A 7,853-nucleotide genomic window follows, 5' to 3' on the forward strand; every position below is an offset into this window, starting at 1 on the left:
GACGTGGAGAGATGGAGCAGCTGGGGTCTTTAGATCCAGAGAGGGAGAAGGGCTGTGTGCTGACGACCAGGGGCAGGCTTATAGTGTATACCCTTTGGTTGGTTGATGATGTATGGAGGGGATTGTAACCATGGCAATGAAACGATACTATTATGGCTTTCATTGACTTGTTTTAATCTTCTTCAGCTTCAGCCTGAAATTGCATGTGAGCAATTGATAGTTTGTTCCACAGTTGGCCCCTGGCCTTGTTTTAGCTGGTGATGTTGAGCTTCTCCACTCTCCCTTCCCTCAGATGTATTCAATTTGATTCCTATGTATTTCATCAGGAAAGGTCAGTGTGTATATGCACCATTTATATTGTTGAAAAAGATAATTGTAATGAACAAGGGATTGGCCTTGCAAACTTCTATCATGCAATCTTCAGCATTGTTTTTATTACCAAGACCATATTTTCCAATTACCGATCCTTCCTTTTTGTTTCCAACCTTCACATTCCATTCACCAATTATTATGAATGAATCTTGATTACATGTTTGATCAATTTCAAACTGAGGAAGTTGCTAGAATTCTTCAATTTCATCATCACTGGCCTTGTTGTTGTTGTTGTTGTTAAGTGCCATCGAGTCAGTTCCGACCCATAGCGACCCTGTACAGGGTTTCCAAGGGGGCCTTAGTAGTTTGTATATAAATTTGAATACTAGTGTATTAACTGGCTTCCGTGTAGGCATATGGATATTATCCTATAACAGACAACTTTGTATTTCAAAATCAATCTTGAAACGTTCTTTTTGACAGTGAATGGGATGTCATTTGACATTTTTCAGTTTGACATTCTCAGCACAGTACACTGTATGACTGTCTGATTCAAAATGGCCAATACCAGTCCATTTCAGTTACTAATGCCTAGGATATCAATCTTTATGTATTCCGTTTCATTTCTGACTACTTCCAGTTTTCCTAGATTCATACTTTGTATATTCTACATTCTAATTATTAATGGATTTTTCAGCTGTTTCTCCTTATTTTGAACCATGCCCCATCATCAAATGAAGATCCTGAAAGCTTTGCTCCATTCATGTCATTATGGTCAACTCTACCTTGAGGAGGCAATTCTTCCCTAGTCGTTTTTGAGGGACTTCTACCCTAATGGGTTAAACTTCTGGCACCATATCTGACGATGTTCCACTGCTATTCATAAGGTTTTCAGAGGTTAACCATACAGAAGTGGTCACCTCTCCTTCCTACTTTGTCTTAACCTGGAAGTTTTGTTGGTATCTCTATCAACAAAATACCATGGGCGTCCCTGCTGGTATTTCAAATCATGGTATCATAGCTTCCAGCATCACAGCAACATTTTATCCACCAAATATGACAGACAGACAATTGGTGGTTGAAAACATTCTGTTGAGTGAAATATGTCCCTCACGAAAAGATAAATACTGTATGATTCCACTTTTGTGAAACAGTCCAATCAATGCTCAGGTTTATGAATGACAAAACAGGGTCTCAGAGTATAGACACCAAAGCTTATTGTTTGTTGTTACTAGGAGTAGGAGTCATTGTTTAGGCTACATGGATTTTCTGTTAAATGTGGTGAAATAATTTGAAAATGAATCGTGGTAATGGTTGCACAACACAATGAATATAATCAATGTCACTGAATTATTATACATGCAAAAAATGTTACATTGGCAAATGGTTTGTTGCATGCATATTTTACCACAGAAAACCCACAGGACCATTCTGTGTAAGCTATCATTTTAATAAAAACAACATTTAGAGCTTTTCGGAGGAGAGTCCTGAGAGAAGACTGGGGCCCATTACTTTCCAAGGCCTGAAAGTATTTTTTACTTACGTAGTTTCCCAGCCTGCCTACCCTGGCGCTCTTGTCTTCCCTTTGCCCTCTAGCTTGACGCCTATTGGAGCTAGTAAATTAAGACCTTTGCTGCTGACATTTCAGTTGGGAAAAAATGAAAACCGATCTACTAATAATTAGTTATGGTTTAATATGCGAGATTGGAGCGTTCTCATTTTTCACTCTGGAGCCTGGTGAGAAGCAGCCGGGGGGAAAGGGAAGATTGATGGGCGAACATAAGTCCCTGAAATGTTCCCAGGCCAGGAGGAGTAAATGATCCCCCAGTGTCTCCTTATCCTATGTGAAGATCCCATGACAGCGCTCAAAGAATTGGAGAAACCCAGAGAAAGTGGGAGATAAAAGCATTTTCCTGTGTTGTTCTCTTTGGCCAGGCACCTTGGCATATGAATCACAGCCTGTTCACTTTGTAGACTCTGTGGTCTCTAGCCAGTCTCCCTCTTCACCTCCAGGAGAGAGGGTTTGGGTTCAGGTAACTGGTTCCGGGTAAACAACAGCCTGTTTTTCTAACACTAGAGATGTATTTACTTTTCACTTAATGCAGGGGCGTGTTGCCTCGGAGAAGAGAAGGCCTGACGCAAACCACAAATACTGAGTCCTGACTTTATAGGGTAAGCTCTTGCCAGAAATTTCCAATTTGTTGCTATGTTAAATCAGTGTCAGTGGTTTTAGTATGGGCATTTCATTACTTCTCAAGGGGAAAAGATTGTGGGGTGGGGACACAACCTAAAGGTATTTTCTCTGTGTGTAATATATGTGTGTTATGGTATGGTATATGTGTCTGTAGAAATATGAGAGTGTGTATGTGTGTTTGTGGTATGTGTGATGTGGTCTGTGCGTGAGTGTGTGGGTATGTGTGTGTAGTGTGTGTATGTGTGTGCTATGGTATGGTATATGTGACTAAGAATATCAGGGGTGTGTGTGTGTTTGTGTGATATGTGATGTGATCTGTGTGTGAGTATGTATCATATGTGTGTAGTGTGTATGTGTGTTTTATACATCACAGCTGTAATTTGGCATAATCTAGTAAATTTAGCCTGCTTCTCATTGGTAGGAAACTCAGTATGACCCAAAAAGTTGCAGAGGGTGAGAGGAAATTTTATGAATCAGTTGAATAGGCGATTGTTTAATAATTCCTGAAATATCACTCTGCCCAGAAAAAATAAAAGTATGGGGGAGGGGTGGAAAGGGAACAAAGGGTGAGGAATTAGTAGTTGGTGTAGGAGAGAAAAACATGATTGCTTACACAGAATGGTCCTGAGGGTTTCCTTTATTTCCTGATAGGGCTGTGATAGAGTACAAGCTGAGGACAGGCAGCCCTGGCTGATACTACAGACATGCAAAAGGCCTAGAGGCTGATGCCAGAGAGCTAGGGGTCACGGTGCTGTATTGGGGGACCAAGTGCCTACTCAGGAATGCCATGGCAAGAATCCAGAGATGGGAATTTAGACAGAACAGGTACATGCCAAGGAATGGTGCTATAGTAATTCAGGGCAGCTAAGGCTCTGGTAGCATAGTAGTTATGAATCGGGCTGTGAACTGCAAGGTCAGCAGTTCGAAACTACCAGCTGCTCCACGGGAGAAAGATGAGGCTTTCTGCTCCTGTATAGATTTACAGCCTCGGAAAGCCTGTACAGGGTTGCTATAAGTCTGCACTGACTATACGCCACATAACAACAACAACAACAACAAGGACTTACCAGCCAAAAACCCAGTTGCTATCAAGTTGTCACTTGCCAAAGTAGAGCTGTGTTCCATAGGGTTTTCGCTGGGTGATTTTTCAGAATAAGATCACCAAGGCTTTCTTCTGGCACTTCCAACATCTCAATTAACAATTAACCATTTGCACCATGAGTCGGCCAGTCTAACCGCAGAGCATCAAAAACAGAGCATTTAAGTAAATAATTTTTAGACATTTTGAAAAGTTTTTAGAATCAACAAATATATTCCTGCCCTCATTGACTTACCATATTCCCTTGACCCTTCTTCGTTCCCCAGCTCTGCTTGGAGCCAGAGACCAAGCCAGAGTCAGGAACCCCTCTCGCACACCCCCCACTCTTCCGTGACTTGAGCCATCTGCCTGAAAGCTGAAATGTCTAGATAAAACTCTGAGAAATATGACTCTTAGAAATTAGAGAAAGGGCTGAGTGTCTGAAACATGGGCCTTCATTCAGTACACTGATGTTAACATAGCAAATGAGAGGTTGAATTAAAGCAAAACAACAAATGATGGCATTTGACTGTAGTCCACTGACGAACTTAAACAAACAGTTGCCAATGAGTTTATTTCGACTCATAGTAACCCAAGGTGTGCCAGAATAGAGCTGTGCTCTGCAAGGATTACAATGGCTGATTTTTCAGTGGTAGATTGCCAGGGCTTTCTTCTGAGTCACCTCTGGGTAGACTGAAACTGTCAACATTCCCGTTAGCAGCTGAGAACAATAATTGTGTGAACTACCCAGGGACTCCATTGGTGAACTTAATGGTGGATAAAAGATTCCTAGCTACCAAAGAGAGGACAGTCTGCATGCAGCATTTGAAGTCCTATAAGGAACCCTGGAGTCCTGGTATGGTGCTATAGGACCAGCACTGGACTGCTAATCACGAGGTCAGCAGTTCAAACCCACCAGCAACTCCTCAGAAACCCTACACAGAGTCACTATGAGTCAGAACTGACTCTATGGCACTTAACAACAACCTAAGGAGCCCTGTGGCACTGTAGGATAGGTGTGTTGGACTTCTAAAAGCAAGGTCGACAGTTCAAACCCGCTCCTGCTCCAAGGGTGCTCCAAGGGAGAAAGGTGAGTCTGTCTGCTCGAGTAAGGATTTACCATATCGGAAACCTTATATAGGGTCTTTATGGAATTGACTTGGTTGCAGTGGGTTTGGTTTTCTGGTTTAGTAGCAGGTAGGGGCAATAATGGCAGTTTGATTTATTTGTTTGTTTCTTACTTTGTTTTGAATGTTACACAAGTAAGTTCTCAATTTTGGGTGTTGTGAATCAGCATCATCTGGCGCGGGGGTGGGGGTGGGTGGGTTGGGTGTTAAGAAAACAAAGATCCCTGAGCTTCTGATTCAGCAGACCTGGAGTATGTCCTGAGAATGAGCATTTCTAACAAATATTGGTGCTGCAAAGGCTGAAGACAGCACTTTGAGAACTGTCAGCCCACTATGTTTAGGATAAAAAGACAGCCATGAAATGCATTTACGTTTACCCAAGTCCACACCTGTATTCTGGCAGGAAATATAATGAGCTTTAATAAAGCCAAACACTTGTTGGACTCTTTGTCCACAGTCTGTCTGTGGTTTCAGCAGACGGATCCACAGGGAGTGGAGAGCTGAACAGAGCATAGATCCTTGTTGACAGCGAGAACCCAGGTGTTCCAGACCCCTAGGATGTGCTGCTGGCTGCAATGGATTTGGGGATTGAGGAAAGAGGAGCAAAATATTGAACTTCTAAAGCTGACAGGGAGCTGGGAGAAAGCATGATGATTATAGTACAGACCTGGAATCAGAGAGATTTGAATTCCACTTGTAGTGTGATACTCGCTTTGAAAAGGTAGCGAATTACTTACCCTCTATGGACCTCAATTTTCTTCTCCGTAAAAGGGGATCCTAAAAGGGTTGTGTTTCAGTCACAATTCTAAGCTACAATCAACTGATGTCTGCAATGGGTGATTTAAGTAGTAAAGGGATTTATTACAAGGATATTGTTCTACATGAAAAATGGGTTTGTACCTCCAACAAGTAAATGGTATGGAAAAAATAAGAGGGACCATTGCAGAATAAAAGAGGCTTAACAGATGTAATTAGCAAAAGCAGTTGGTAGATTCTTTTGGATCCAAATTCAATCAAACCAGCTATGAAAGAAAACGAGAAATCAAAATATGGCTGGATGTTAGATGACATTACAGAATTACTGTGAAATTTGTTAGAGGTTATGATTTTTGTAGAGGCCCTGACACAGCATTATATTAAGGTGTTTACAGGTGAGATGTCCTGATTTGCATTTAAAAACTCCAGAGAAATAAGTCCTGGGTGTAGCGAAGAAGTATAGAAGAAATAGGATTGGCAAAATGTTGATAATTGCTACAGAGTTGTTTTGAATACACAAGGAATTCATTTTGCTCCCATGTGTGAATGTGTGTGTGTTGTGCTGTGTGTATGTGTGTGCTTAATAACAAAACTGAAAGCCAACTCTACAAGCAGTGAGTAAGGGTGGGGTTACTCAGTGCTGTAACAAATGGAATCAAACCCTCCCGCCAAAGCCCCGTCTGATACCAGACCATACAGAATCCTTAATAATGTTCACTGTCAATTTTAATCATAGAATAGTATGTGGTAAATATGGTTGCAGATTATAATATTTCTTAGATTATATGAACATTGACAACAACATTGTTCTGTAAAATCTTTCTACGTTGAATTACAACATTATTAGTTACAACATTATTAATTGCACCATTATCAGTTACAACCTTCTGAGTAACTGAACAGAAGCCATTTATGATTTTTTCTTTTTTCTTGTAATTATTACTTCATTCGCAAAGATGATATTGATATAGGTTCCCAAATACTAAATGCCACAATGATGTAGCTAAAATACCAGAAAATTTGACAAAATCTGTGACTACAAAAATACCAGCAGTGATAAAAACAACAGCGCCTGCTTATAGCACAAGAAGATGAAATCATGTGATTCAAAGTGCAAATGTAATTGGGTAATGTCTTAGGTTGGGTTAGCTAGAGAAGCAGAACCAGTGAAGCTTACATCTGTATATATGGTGGTGGTCATGTGCCACCAAGCTTTCCTGACTTATAGTGACCCTGTGTAGGGTTCCCGAGGCTGTAATCCTCATAGGAACAGAAAGGCTCATCTTTGTCCCTCAGAGTGCCTGGCAGACTCAAACTGTTGACCCTGAAGTTAGCAATCCATGTTCTTCTGACAGTACATGGTAATTTCAATATTCTTCTCCAACACCATAATTCAAATGCATCAATGATTCTCCAGTCTTCCTTAGTCATCGTCCAACTTTCACATGCATATGAGGCTATTGAAAATACCATAACATTGATCAGGTGCATTTTAGTTCTCAAACTGATTATCTTTGCACTTCAACATTTTAAAGAAGTCTTGTGCAGCAGCTTTGACTAATTAATGCACTATGCCATATGATTTCTTGACAATATGATTCCATGAGTATTGGTTGTGGATCCAAGCAAAATTATTAAGTCTTTACCAACTTCAATCCTTTCTTCATTTATCATAATGTTACTTATTGGTTCAGTTGGGAGGATTTTTGTTTTCTTTACACTGAGGTGCAATCCATATGGAAAGTTGTAGTCTGATTTTCACCAGTAAGTATTTTAAGTCCTATTTACTTCCGGCAAGCAAGGTTGTAACACCTGCATATCACAGATTGTTAATGAGTATTCCTCCAATTCTGATGTCATGATCTTCTTCATGTAATACAGTTTCTCAGATTATTTGCTCAGCACACAGACTGAATAAGTATGGTGAAAGGATTCAACCCTGGTGCACACCTTTTCTGATTTTAAACCATTCAGCATCATTTACAGCATCTCCTTGTTCTATTCTAACGACTGCCTCTTTGTCTATGTACAAGTTCTTCAGTCTAAGTACAGAGCACAATTAAGTGTTCTGGAATACCCATTCTACTCAATATATGTCGTAATTTGCCATGATGCACACAATCAAATACCTTTGCATAGTCAATAAAGCACATGTAAACATCTTTCTGGGGTTCTCTGCTATCCTCTAAGATCCATCTGACATCAGTGATGATATCCATCGTTCTACTTCCTCTTCCAAGTCCACCTTGAGTTCCTGGCAACTCCCTGTTGATATACTGCTGCAATCATTTTTTTAACTATCTATAGCAAAGGAGCTCTGGTAGTGTAGTGGTTACGAATCGGGCTGCGAACCTTAAGGTCAGCAGTTCGAAACTACCAGCCGCTC

Source organism: Chrysochloris asiatica, unplaced genomic scaffold (assembly GCF_000296735.1).
Source record: "Chrysochloris asiatica unplaced genomic scaffold, ChrAsi1.0 scaffold00107, whole genome shotgun sequence".
In the NCBI taxonomy this organism is placed as follows: Eukaryota; Metazoa; Chordata; class Mammalia; order Afrosoricida; family Chrysochloridae; genus Chrysochloris; species Chrysochloris asiatica.